Source organism: Bombina bombina, chromosome 3 (genome assembly GCF_027579735.1).
Source record: "Bombina bombina isolate aBomBom1 chromosome 3, aBomBom1.pri, whole genome shotgun sequence".
Taxonomy (NCBI): Eukaryota; Metazoa; Chordata; class Amphibia; order Anura; family Bombinatoridae; genus Bombina; species Bombina bombina.
The window spans coordinates 448,107,069-448,121,502 of record NC_069501.1 but is presented as its reverse complement, the minus strand read 5'-3'; the positions used below and the strand labels follow the sequence as shown (position 1 = coordinate 448,121,502).

General features: G+C 37.2%; 1 long non-coding RNA gene across 1 annotated transcript in view; it reads left to right on the top strand.

Annotated features, from left to right (window-relative positions):
• The window catches only part of LOC128653412 (uncharacterized), a 26,664-nt gene extending 12,763 nt beyond the window's left edge, over positions 1-13,901 (top strand). The window contains exons 5-6 of the long non-coding RNA XR_008401350.1: positions 2,178-2,253; positions 13,725-13,901. This is a non-coding gene — a long non-coding RNA (uncharacterized LOC128653412). The remainder of the gene's footprint in view (positions 1-2,177; positions 2,254-13,724) is intronic.
• Positions 13,902-14,434: the final 533 nt, after the last annotated feature.

Genomic DNA, 14,434 nt, shown 5'->3' with positions numbered 1-14,434 from the left:
CTAATGCTGCTGTTAAGCTAAGGTTTTATGATTTGATGTTTGATCATTTGCCACAACAAAGGCAGGAGGAGGTATACATTGTATTCTGTGTTTGACAACTGTGTTTATAGGTGGTGGGGACAGTGCGGCCGACTGCTCTCACTACCTGTGATCATGGAAAGCTAGGCAGATTCTAATCTGTACCTCCAAATGCCTTTTTGGCATTTTTTTTTTTTTTTCTTGGTCTATTGTGAATGTATATCTGTCTCCTGTGCATCTCCCATTAACATTTGTTTAAGGTTAACCGGTCAAGCTGCTGTTTTCTGCATGAAAAGGACACTTCTGCTGCTCAAGATCTGCTACGTCATTCTGCTGCACAAGATGAGACTTCGCTGGGACACCATTCAAGGATTCAACCAGATTCATCCGTCTTCAGACGTGTTCAGAACGCCACGTCGGTATATGATATATGTATAATGTTTTATTATTATTATTATTCTGTATAAAGTTATAATTTGTAGTATGGTAACTGAACACATTGAATTCTGTGTCTGCAGAAGTGTTCACGGATAGTGAGAGTAGAGTGCGGCTGCTCTCACTGTCTGTGATCATGGGAAGCTAATCAGATTTCAGTCTGTTTGGTTATCTATTGTACAATATTTTGTACAATATTTTTATAATCATGTATAATATGTATAATTGTTCTGTATAATATATTATGTATATGTATAGATTATTATTATTATTATTATGTATAATATGTATTTTCTATATATTATTATTATTATTTATAATATGTATGTTCTATATTATTATTCTGTATAAAGTTATAATGTGTAGTATGGTAACTGAACACATTGAATTCTGTGTCTGCTGAAGTGTTCACGGATAGTGAGAGTAGAGTGCGGCTGCTCTCACTGTCTGTGATCATGGGAAGCTAATCAGATTTCAGTTTGTTTAGTTATCTATTGTACAATATTTGTATAATTATGTATAATATGTATAATTGTTCTGTATAATATATATATTATGTATAATATGTATGTTCTATTTTATTATTATTTATAATATGTATGTTCTATATATTATGTATAATATGTATGTTCTATATTATTATTATTCTGTATAATATGTATGTTCTATATTATTATTCTATATAAAGTTATAATGTGTAGTATGGTAACTGAACACATTGAATTCTGTGTCTGCTGAAGTGTTCACGGATAGTGAGAGTAGAGTGCGGCTGCTCTCACTGTCTGTGATCATGGGAAGCTAATCAGATTCCAGTCTGTTTGGTTATCTATTGTATAATATTTATAATTATGTATAATATGTATAATTGTTCTGTATAATATATATTATGTATATGTATAGATTATTATGTATAATGTATTTTCTATATATTATTATGTATAATATGTATGTTCTATTTATTATTATGTTTAAAATGTATGTTCTATATATTATTATTATTCTATATAAAGTTATAATGTGTAGTATGGTAACTGAACACATTGAATTCTGTGTCTGCAGAAGTGTTCACGGATAGTGAGAGTAGAGTGCGGCTGCTCTCACTGTCTGTGATCATGGGAAGCTAATCAGATTCCAGTCTGTTTGGTTATCTATTGTATAATCTGTATAATATATATTATGTATATGTATAGATTATTATGTATAATGTATTTTCTATATATTATTATGTATAATATGTATGTTCTATTTATTATGTTTAAAATGTATGTTCTATATATTATTATTATTATTATTATTATATAAAGTTATAATGTGTAGTATGGTAACTGAACACATTGAGTTCTGTGTCTGCTGAAGTGTTCACGGATAGTGAGAGTAGAGTGCGGCTGCTCTCACTGTCTGTGATCATGGGAAGCTAATCAGATTTCAGTCTGTTTGGTTATCTATTGTACGATATTTTGTATAATTATGTATAATATGTATAATTGTTCTGTATAATATATTATGTATATGTATAGATTATTATTATTTATAATTATGTATAATTGTTCTGTATAATATGTTATGTATATGTATGTTCTATTTATTATGCATGATTGTTATGTATAATAAGTTTGGCTTAAATATGGGAAAGGCAACTTTAACTCTGTACTTTTTGTACACTAGGTGCATTTAGAGCACCAGGTTGTCTAGTTTCTTACACTAATTTTGTTTTCTGTATATAGATTTTGTTTTATATACAGATCTTCAAGCACTGGACAAAATGTCTACATGAAACATTTCTCCATTACATCAGCCCAGGTAAGCATGAATGGTTGTGAAGATGTAGCATTTACAACTTTCAATACTTGCATTTTTGTTTCCCTGCATCTTAAAGGGATATAAAAACCCAAATGTTTTATTTCATGATTCAGATAGACCATGCAACTTTCCAATTTAGAAAGAGGTTTTGAACATTATAACTCAATCCAGATATAGCCTCCTTCACTAGTGTAGTCTTCTCACAAATGACTACACCAATAGTTTTTGAAAAAAGGGGTGTGTGAAATGGGAAGGGGCGCTGAAATCGCAATCTGGATATCAATGTCTATTTTTGAAAATACAATGCAGAATGAGAATTAAAAATTGAATGAATTGAATTAATATATATATGAAAAGTGTGATATTCTATCTTCAACAATAAAAAATGTAGATGAGTGTCAAAGTGAATGTATTGGTGTAAAAAAAGTGTTGGTTAAATTTTCGTGTCTCAAACCGTGTCTAAATTTAAACAATGTGCAGCTCTCTTGAAATAATAAAATACATTGCAGAATGAATTGGCGTGAGATATTATAAATTGAATGAGTTGAATATATATATATATATGTGTGTGGTATTCTATCTTCAATAGTAAAAGGTGTAGATAAATGTCAAAATGATTGTATCAATACAAAAAGAGGTGTTGGTTAAATATTCATGTGCCTCAAAAAGTGTCAAATGTAAACAATGTATAGCTCTCTTAAACTGTGTATTTAAACAGACAAATAGTTTATATTAGGTGTTAAGTGAACCTTCAGAGAAATAAAGTGAAATGAAAAACTATTAAAGTTACCTGGAACAAAGCATCTAGGGTTATATGGGGATTAAAGTGCTAGTGCAATATAAATAATCAGAGAGAAATAAATGTAAAAGTTGACTAATTTATTCACATCAAATTACTAAAAATAATTCATAAGTAACTAACAGACAGTTTAAAAGTTATTAACACCAGTGTTATGCTAAAATCTAAAACAATAATTTATAATATTGAAAAATGGCAAATAACCATGCGATCACTGGACAATGAATAATCAGCAATTGTCATTAGACATTCAAATGTGCAATCAATAGATAGTGAGGATAAGATATTGTTGTGTCACTATAACTGCAGGATACAACACTATTTAGTGATATTGGCAGTCTATAGAAATGTTTCAAAATGTCACGTATCGTAATTGATACACAGTTGCAAACTTTTCAGATAGGTCTTTTTGGCTGTTAATCAGAGGGCTTTTTTAGAAGAATACTAATCTACGATATTTACTTCTAGAGTTCTCCTGCCATTTTATCTTCAATGCTCCTAGATGCTGGTTTACAACACAGTACCTTTTGGATCCGTTTCCTCTCTCCGTGTGGTTTGTCTTTACAGTTGGCGTTCCGTTTGTCTGAGTATCTGTGCGGTCATGTGAATTCTGTTTCACCAATCACTGAGGGTTTATGTTCAAAATAAGTGTGCGCACTATTTCCTTGTATATGCGGCTCCTCTCGCTGTGTAAATACTAACAGGTTTATTGATTCAAACCTCAAGTCAGATACAGCGGTCCTGGGTGCCAATTCAATAGTAGTAGCTGTGTGGCAGATCAACGCGTATCGGCATGAAAGCCTTTTTCAAGATGCCCGTCAGCTGAATTTTCTCTCCTTTTGAACTCTATTTTGGCAGTGGGTGGAGCTTTGTGTGGGAAATAGTATTAACTCCTACGTGTCAAGATAAAGTTTTCGTATTCACCTCTGATGTTTCTGTATTCCACATTAAAAAAAAATCCATAAATTGTTTAGAGTGATTATTGTTACTTAACACATTCATTGTGCTGATAACTTAGGACACATTATTAAAAGGTTCTTGTTGGTGGTGTTTCAAAGACTATTGCTGTATCTTAAAAATACTAAATAATATATATGATAGAATACATCCCTTTACGTTAAGATTGTCATTAGAATTATGTTAAGTTATAGTTTATTTACATCAGATATGTATTTAATATATTATAATATATTAAGGAATAAATATATAAGTTAGGGGATAGATAGATAACTGGTTTGATTAAATAGATAAATAAATTAGGTGTAATTTCTAAATCAATTCACTGTAAACTTCTATTATAAATATATATAAAAGGATCATTATATATTTGTAATAAAATGGTAAAAATGAGCTGAAATTGATAAAATTAATACCAAGGTAAAAACATTAGTTTAATTTATTAATAATTGTGTATATATAATACTGAATTTATTACATGGTGGATTATATTAGACTATTGAGGTCAAACTCACTATTTAGTCCCTTTGGGTGCAGGGTACCAAATTTTATATAAATTCTGCCTCCTTTCTTAGCAATTTTTTCTCTAAATTTCCCCTTCTACTGTCTTTTTTTAACTTTGAAAATCCCCCAATATTTAAATGCTCCTAAATTACTGTTGTATTTGTCCTTAAAATGTCTATATAAAACTGTCTTCTCTTTCGTGTTCTATTGCTAAAATGTGTTCTCTTATTCTGTCTCTGAGTTTACGGCTTGTTTGTCCGAAGTATCTCAAACCACATTCGCATTGTATCACATAGATCACGTTTGCATCAGTGCATCTAATCACATCTTGAATTTTTGTTATTTTTCCATCTTTATATGACTTGATCATTTTTATTTTATTACTCTGTTTGCAAGCCTTGCAATTGTGGCATTGATAAAAGCCTTAATTCGGCTCCTATTAGATCTCTATTTTCATTGGTTCCACCTTTTGTGCGATATTTGCTAGGGCAAAGTATATTTTTAAAAGTTTTTGCCTTTCTGTAGATGAACCTGAGATGATTTGGTATTTGTCTACCTATAATAGGATCTTTTTGTAACAGGTGCCAGTGTTTGTTCATTTTTTTTTTTTTACATTTTATGTTGTACAGAGTAGTTAGTAATGATAGGGACCTCAATTGTCTCAGTTTGATTTACACAGTCTATTTGCTGCATCATCTTGATTTCTACTCTTCTTAATTAGTAGTTCATTTCTATCTGTCTCACCTCCTTTATTACTGAATTGATTTTTTTTATTATCATAGCCTTTTTTTTCTTCAAAGCGCTCAGCTAATATTTTTGACTGTTCTTCAAAGCTCTCTACTCTTGAGCAATTTTTCCTGATCCTTAATATCTGTCCTTTTGGAATATTTCTGATCCAGTTCTTATGATGGCAGCTTTTGTGATCAATAAAATTGTTTGCGTCCACTGTTTTAAAATGGGTTTTAGTCTCAATACATTTATCCACTATTTCCAATTTGATATCTAAAAAAACTAATACTTTGTTTGTTATATTCATGTGTGAAGGAAAGGCCATATTGGTTATTATTTAGATCTTCAAAAAATTGCTCTAACAATTCTATATCACGTCTCCAAATAAAAAACAGATCGTCTATATACCTTTTATAGAGCACAAGGTTCGCACCCCATGGAGAGGTATATATTAATTCTTCCTCTAAACAATTTATGGATTTTTTATTGTGGAATACAGAAACATCAGAGGTGAATAAGAAAACTTTATCTTGACACGTAGGAGTTAATACTATTTCTCCAACATAGGTGTGTCCGGTCCACGGCGTCATCCTTACTTGTGGGATATTCTCTTCCCCAACAGGAAATGGCAAAGAGCCCAGCAAAGCTGGTCACATGATCCCTCCCAGGCTCCGCCTACCCCTGTCATTCTCTTTGCCGTTGTACAGGCAACATCTCCACGGAGATGGCTTAGAGTTTTTTAGTGTTTAACTGTAGTTTTTATTATTCAATCAAGAGTTTGTTATTTTGAAATAGTGCTGGTATGTACTATTTACTCAGAAACAGAAAAGAGATGAAGATTTCTGTTTGTATGAGGAAAATGATTTTAGCAACCGTAACTAAAATCCATGGCTGTTCCACACAGGACTGTTGAGAGCAATTAACTTCAGTTGGGGGAACAGTGTGCAGTCTCTTGCTGCTTGAGGTATGACACATTCTAACAAGACGATGTAATGCTGGAAGCTGTCATTTTCCCTATGGGATCCGGTAAGCCATGTTTATTACGATCGTAAATAAGGGCTTCACAAGGGCTTATTAAGACTGTAGACTTTTTCTGGGCTAAATCGATTCATTATTAACACATATTTAGCCTTGAGGAATCATTTTATCTGGGTATTTTGATATAATATCGGCAGGCACTGTATTAGACACCTTATTCCTTAGGGGCTTTCCCAAAGCATAAGCAGAGCCTCATTTTCGCGCCGGTGTGGCGCACTTGTTTTTGAGAGGCATGGCATGCAGTCGCATGTGAGAGGAGCTCTGATACTTAGAAAAGACTTTCTGAAGGCGTCATTTGGTATCGTATTCCCCTTTGGGCTTGGTTGGGTCTCAGCAAAGCAGATACCAGGGACTGTAAAGGGGTTAAAGTTTAAAACGGCTCCGGTTCCGTTATTTTAAGGGTTAAAGCTTCCAAATTTGGTGTGCAATACTTTTAAGGCTTTAAGACACTGTGGTGAAAATTTGATAAATTTTGAACAATTCCTTCATGTTTTTTCGCAATTGCAGTAATAAAGTGTGTTCAGTTTAAAATTTAAAGTGACAGTAACGGTTTTATTTTAAAACGTTTTTGTACTTTGTTATCAAGTTTATGCCTGTTTAACATGTCTGAACTACCAGATAGACTGTGTTCTGAATGTGGGGAAGCCAGAATTCCTATTCATTTAAATAAATGTGATTTATGTGATAATGACAATGATGCCCAAGATGATTCCTCAAGTGAGGGGAGTAAGCATGGTACTGCATCATTCCCTCCTTCGTCTACACGAGTCTTGCCCACTCAGGAGGCCCCTAGTACATCTAGCGCGCCAATACTCCTTACTATGCAACAATTAACGGCTGTAATGGATAATTCTGTCAAAAACATTTTAGCCAAAATAAACACTTGTCAGCGTAAGCGCGGCTGCTCTGTTTTAGATACTGAAGAGCATGACGACGCTGATATTAATATCTCTGAAGGGCCCCTAACCCAGTCTGATGGGGCCAGGGAGGTTTTGTCTGAGGGAGAAATTACTGATTCAGGGAACATTTCTCAACAGGCTGAACCTGATGTGATTGCATTTAAATTTAAGTTGGAACATCTCCGCATTCTGCTTAAGGAGGTATTATCCACTCTGGATGATTGTGACAAGTTGGTCATCCCAGAGAAACTATGTAAACTGGACAAGTTCCTAGAGGTGCCGGGGCTCCCAGAAGCTTTTCCTATACCCAAGCGGGTGGCGGACATTGTTAATAAAGAATGGGAGAGGCCAGGTATTCCTTTCGTCCCTCCCCCCATATTTAAAAAATTGTTTCCTATGGTCGACCCCAGAAAGGACTTATGGCAGACAGTCCCCAAGGTCGAGGGAGCGGTTTCCACTTTAAACAAACGCACCACTATACCCATAGAGGATAGTTGTGCTTTCAAAGATCCTATGGATAAAAAATTAGAAGGTTTGCTTAAAAAGATGTTTGTTCAGCAGGGTTACCTTCTACAACCAATTTCATGCATTGTCCCTGTCGCTACAGCCGCATGTTTCTGGTTCGATGAGCTGATAAAGGCGGTCGATAGTGATTCTCCTCCTTATGAGGAGATTATGGACAGAATCAATGCTCTCAAATTGGCTAATTCTTTCACCCTCGACGCCACTTTGCAATTGGCTAGGTTAGCGGCTAAGAATTCTGGGTTTGCTATTGTGGCGCGCAGAGCGCTTTGGTTGAAATCTTGGTCGGCTGATGCGTCTTCCAAGAACAAGCTACTTAACATTCCTTTCAAGGGGAAAACGCTGTTTGGCCCTGACTTGAAAGAGATTATCTCTGATATCACTGGGGGTAAGGGCCACGCCCTTCCTCAGGATCGGCCTTTCAAGGCAAAAAATAAACCTAATTTTCGTCCCTTTCGTAGAAACGGACCAGCCCAAGGTGCTACGTCCTCTAAGCAAGAGGGTAATACTTCTCAAGCCAAGCCAGCTTGGAGACCAATGCAAGGCTGGAACAAAGGAAAGCAGGCCAAGAAACCTGCCGCTGCTACCAAGACTGCATGAAATGTTGGCCCCCGATCCGGGACCGGATCTGGTGGGGGGCAGACTCTCTCTCTTCGCTCAGGCTTGGGCAAGAGATGTTCTGGATCCTTGGGCGCTAGAAATAGTCTCCCAAGGTTATCTTCTGGAATTCAAGGGACTTCCCCCAAGGGGGAGGTTCCACAGGTCTCAGTTGTCTTCAGACCACATAAAAAGACAGGCATTCTTACATTGTGTAGAAGACCTGTTAAAAATGGGAGTGATTCATCCTGTTCCATTAAGAGAACAAGGGATGGGGTTCTACTCCAATCTGTTCATAGTTCCCAAAAAAGAGGGAACGTTCAGACCAATCTTAGATCTCAAGATCTTAAACAAGTTTCTCAAGGTTCCATCGTTCAAGATGGAAACCATTCGAACTATTCTTCCTTCCATCCAGGAAGGTCAATTCATGACCACGGTGGATTTAAAGGATGCGTATCTACATATTCCTATCCACAAGGAACATCATCGGTTCCTAAGGTTCGCATTCCTGGACAAACATTACCAGTTCGTGGCGCTTCCTTTCGGATTAGCCACTGCTCCAAGGATTTTCACAAAGGTACTAGGGTCCCTTCTAGCTGTGCTAAGACCAAGGGGCATTGCTGTAGTACCTTACTTGGACGACATTTTGATTCAAGCGTCGTCCCTTCCTCAAGCAAAGGCTCACACGGACATCGTCCTGGCCTTTCTCAGATCTCACGGATGGAAAGTGAACGTGGAAAAGAGTTCTCTATCCCCGTCAACAAGGGTTCCTTTCTTGGGAACAATTATAGACTCCTTAGAAATGAGGATTTTTCTAACAGAGGCCAGAAAAACAAAACTTCTAGACTCTTGTCGGATACTTCATTCCGTTCCTCTTCCTTCCATAGCTCAGTGCATGGAAGTGATCGGGTTGATGGTAGCGGCAATGGACATAGTTCCTTTTGCGCGCATTCATCTAAGACCATTACAACTGTGCATGCTCAGTCAGTGGAATGGGGACTATACAGACTTGTCTCCGAAGATACAAGTAAATCAGAGGACCAGAGACTCACTCCGTTGGTGGCTGTCCCTGGACAACCTGTCACAAGGGATGACATTCCGCAGACCAGAGTGGGTCATTGTCACGACCGACGCCAGTCTGATGGGCTGGGGCGCGGTCTGGGGATCCCTGAAAGCTCAGGGTCTTTGGTCTCGGGAAGAATCTCTTCTACCGATAAATATTCTGGAACTGAGAGCGATATTCAATGCTCTCAAGGCTTGGCCTCAGCTAGCGAGGGCCAAGTTCATACGGTTTCAATCAGACAACATGACAACTGTTGCGTACATCAACCATCAGGGGGGAACAAGGAGTTCCCTAGCGATGGAAGAAGTGACCAAAATCATTCTATGGGCGGAGTCTCACTCCTGCCACCTGTCTGCTATCCACATCCCAGGAGTGGAAAATTGGGAAGCGGATTTTCTGAGTCGTCAGACATTGCATCCGGGGGAGTGGGAACTCCATCCGGAAATCTTTGCCCAAGTCACTCAGCTGTGGGGCATTCCAGACATGGATCTGATGGCCTCTCGTCAGAACTTCAAAGTTCCTTGCTACGGGTCCAGATCCAGGGATCCCAAGGCGGCTCTAGTGGATGCACTAGTAGCACCTTGGACCTTCAAACTAGCTTATGTGTTCCCGCCCTTTCCTCTCATCCCCAGGCTGGTAGCCAGGATCAATCAGGAGAGGGCGTCGGTGATCTTGATAGCTCCTGCGTGGCCACGCAGGACTTGGTATGCAGATCTGGTGAATATGTCATCGGCTCCACCTTGGAAGCTACCTTTGAGACGAGACCTTCTTGTTCAGGGTCCGTTCGAACATCCGAATCTGGTTTCACTCCAGCTGACTGCTTGGAGATTGAACGCTTGATTTTATCGAAGCGAGGGTTCTCAGATTCTGTTATCGATACTCTTGTTCAGGCCAGAAAGCCTGTAACTAGAAAGATTTACCACAAAATTTGGAAAAATATATCTGTTGGTGTGAATCTAAAGGATTCCCTTGGGACAAGGTTAAGATTCCTAGGATCCTATCCTTCCTTCAAGAAGGATTGGAAAAAGGATTATCTGCAAGTTCCCTGAAGGGACAGATTTCTGCCTTGTCGGTGTTACTTCACAAAAAACTGGCTGCTGTGCCAGATGTTCAAGCTTTTGTTCAGGCTCTGGTTAGAATTAAGCCTGTTTACAAGCCTTTGACTCCTCCTTGGAGTCTCAATTTAGTTCTTTCAGTTCTTCAGGGGGTTCCGTTTGAACCCTTGCATTCCGTTGATATTAAATTATTATCTTGGAAAGTTTTGTTTTTAGTTGCAATTTCTTCTGCCAGAAGAGTTTCAGAATTATCTGCTCTGCAGTGTTCTCCTCCTTATCTGGTGTTCCATGCAGATAAGGTGGTTTTACGTACTAAACCTGGTTTTCTTCCAAAAGTTGTTTCTAACAAAAACATTAACCAGGAGATTATCGTACCTTCTCTGTGTCCGAAACCAGTTTCAAAGAAGGAACGTTTGTTGCACAATTTGGATGTTGTTCGCGCTCTAAAATTCTATTTAGATGCTACAAAGGATTTTAGACAAACATCTTCCTTGTTTGTTGTTTATTCCGGTAAAAGGAGAGGTCAAAAAGCAACTTCTACCTCTCTCTCTTTTTGGATTAAAAGCATCATCAGATTGGCTTACGAGACTGCCGGACGGCAGCCTCCCGAAAGAATCACAGCTCATTCCACTAGGGCTGTGGCTTCCACATGGGCCTTCAAGAACGAGGCTTCTGTTGATCAGATATGTAGGGCAGCGACTTGGTCTTCACTGCACACTTTTACCAAATTTTACAAGTTTGATACTTTTGCTTCTTCTGAGGCTATTTTTGGGAGAAAGGTTTTGCAAGCCGTGGTGCCTTCCATTTAGGTGACCTGATTTGCTCCCTCCCTTCATCCGTGTCCTAAAGCTTTGGTATTGGTTCCCACAAGTAAGGATGACGCCGTGGACCGGACACACCTATGTTGGAGAAAACAGAATTTATGTTTACCTGATAAATTACTTTCTCCAACGGTGTGTCCGGTCCACGGCCCGCCCTGGTTTTTTAATCAGGTCTGATAATTTATTTTCTTTAACTACAGTCACCACGGTACCATATGGTTTCTCCTATGCAAATATTCCTCCTTAACGTCGGTCGAATGACTGGGGTAGGCGGAGCCTGGGAGGGATCATGTGACCAGCTTTGCTGGGCTCTTTGCCATTTCCTGTTGGGGAAGAGAATATCCCACAAGTAAGGATGACGCCGTGGACCGGACACACCGTTGGAGAAAGTAATTTATCAGGTAAACATAAATTCTGTTTTCCCACACAAAGCTCCACCCACTGCCGAAATAGAGTTCAAAAGGAGAGAAAATTCAGCTGACGGGCATCTTGAAAAAGGTTTTCTTGCCGATACGCGTTGATCTTCCCCACACAGCTACTACTATTGAATTGGCACCCAGGACCGCTGTATCTGACTTGAGGTTTGAATCAATAAACCTCTGTTAGTATTTACACAGCGAGAGGAGACGCTTATACAAGGAACGCCGACTGTAAAGACAAACCACACGGAGAGAGGAAACGGATCCAAAGGTACTGTGTTGTAAACTAGCATCTAGGAGCGTTGAAGATAAAATCTGAAAAGTTTGCAACTGTGTATCAATTACGATACGTGACATTTTGAAACATTTCTATAGACTGCCAATATCACTAATAGTGTTGTATCCTGCAGTTATAGTGACACAACGATATCTTGCCCTCACTATCTATTGATTGCACATTTGAATGTCTAATGCCAATTGCTGATTATTCATTGTCCAGTGATCGCATGGTTATTTGCCATTTTTCAATATTATAAATTGTTTTAGATTTTAGCATAACACCGGTGTTAACTTTTAACGCTTTAAGGACACAGCTTTCAGTTTGCTCAATTGTTTTATGACGGAAAAATTCCGTCATATGTCCTTAAGAGGTTAAACTGTTACTTATGAATTATTTTTAGTAATTTGATGTGAATAAATTAGTCAACTTTTACATTTTTCTCTCTGATTATTTATATTGCACTAGCACTTTAATCCCCCATATAACCCTAGATGCTTTGTTCCAGGTAACTTTAATAATAGTTTTTCATTTCACTTTATTTATCTGAAGGTTCACTTAACACCTAATATAAACTATTTGTCTGTTTAAATACACAGTTTGAGAGCTAAGAGGCACATGAATATTTAACCAACACCTCTTTTTGTATTGATACAATCATTTTGATATTTATCTACACCTTTTACTATTGAAGATAGAATACCACACTCTTTTTTTTTTTTTTATATATATATATTCAACTCATTCAATTTTTAATCTCACGCCAATTCATTCTGCAATGTATTTTATTTCAAGAGAGCTACACATTGTTTAAATTTTAGACACGGTTTGAGACACATGAACATTTAACCAACACATTCACTTTGACACTTATCTACATTTTTTATTGTTGATAGAATATCACACTTTTCATATATATATTAATTCAATTCATTCAATTTTTAATTCTCATTCTGCATTGTAATTTTAAAAATAGACATTGATATCCAGATTGCGGTTTCAGCGCCCCTTCACATTTCACACCCCCCTTTTTTCAAAAACTTTCCAATTTACTCATTATCATATTTTCGTTGTTCTCTTAATCTTTATTTGAAAAAGCAGGAATGTAAGCTCAGGAGGCCGCCCATTTTTTGGTTCAGAACCCTGGGTAGTGCTTGCTGATTTATTGGCTACATTTAGCCACCAATCGGCAAGCGCTACCCAGAACATTTGGATTTCATATCCCTTTTATGTTCTGCTTACTTGGTTTAGGAAAATGGTTACCAGACTGAACACAGCGGGGGAATTGGCTAACTAGATGTGTTCAGCTAGCTGGCAGTAGTGCAATGCTGTTCTTTCAGCAAAGGATGACAAGAGAATGAAGCCAATTTTATAATAGATGTAATAAGGAAAGTTGTTTAAAATTGTTTATTTCTAAATCACAAAACTGAAGCATTTGGCATTTTTAAGTTTTTCAACTTGTTTGTCACCATCTCATAGGTTCATCAGTATAGATAAAATGTGACTATTGTAACATATCTAGAACTCAGAAAGAGCCCAGGACAGCTGCATCCTTTAGGGTTAATAAACTACTGCGCCTGTACGGCACTGTTCATTAAGGGGTTAAACGAAAAAATGCATATTGCTGAATGAGTTGATACCAGTTGTAGGTGTTCCCTGAATACAACTTATTCAAATGGATGCAGTTGAGTAGAAAAGTGTACACCGTGTCTACTGTATGTTATTCTCTAGGGTTTGTAGGAATAACTTTACATTTTGTTCTATATTCTCACTTTTTTTTTTTTTTTGCAGGTGTTTTAACAGCTGGAGTACGTGTGTGCAACTCTGCTGCTCTCACAACTCGTGTACCCATGGAAAGGGATTGTCCTTGGCGTTCCTGTTTGAACTATGAACCTGGCTATTTAATAAAATGCTAATAAAGTGTTTCTGATGATATCTGTTCTATTAATAAAGCTGTGACTTATCTTACATTTTGTTATAGTTTTTTATTTATATGGTTATGCATTAAAGTGATGATAAATCCTACTATTTATGAAACGCTAGAATTAGCATCACTTAACATAAAGGTGACCATCATTCATCAGTTACATTTTTTTTTTTTTGTCTAAGCACTTCCGGCCACCCACAGCACAGCTCAGTTTTTCAATAGCACAGCTAATGACAAAAGTGGAAACGTCATCTCATTGAAAAAACAGCTGCGCCGTGGGTGCTTAGTTTTGCGCTGATGCTGCAGTTAAATGAAATAAAGATGCCTATTCATTTTATTTTTTTACATTTTATTATATTTATATTTTTGCATCTGTAAAATGAGACTGCTTGGAGAAGGAATGAGACTAAGTGTAACAGTATTGTTTTATATAATTTAGGCAATATAACTATATACCTGCAACCTAAAAGTATTTTTTTCTCTTGTTAAGTGTATCCTGTCCATGGATCATCCATTACTTGTGGGATATATTCCCTTCCCAACAGGAAGTTGCAAGAGGATCACCCACAGCAGA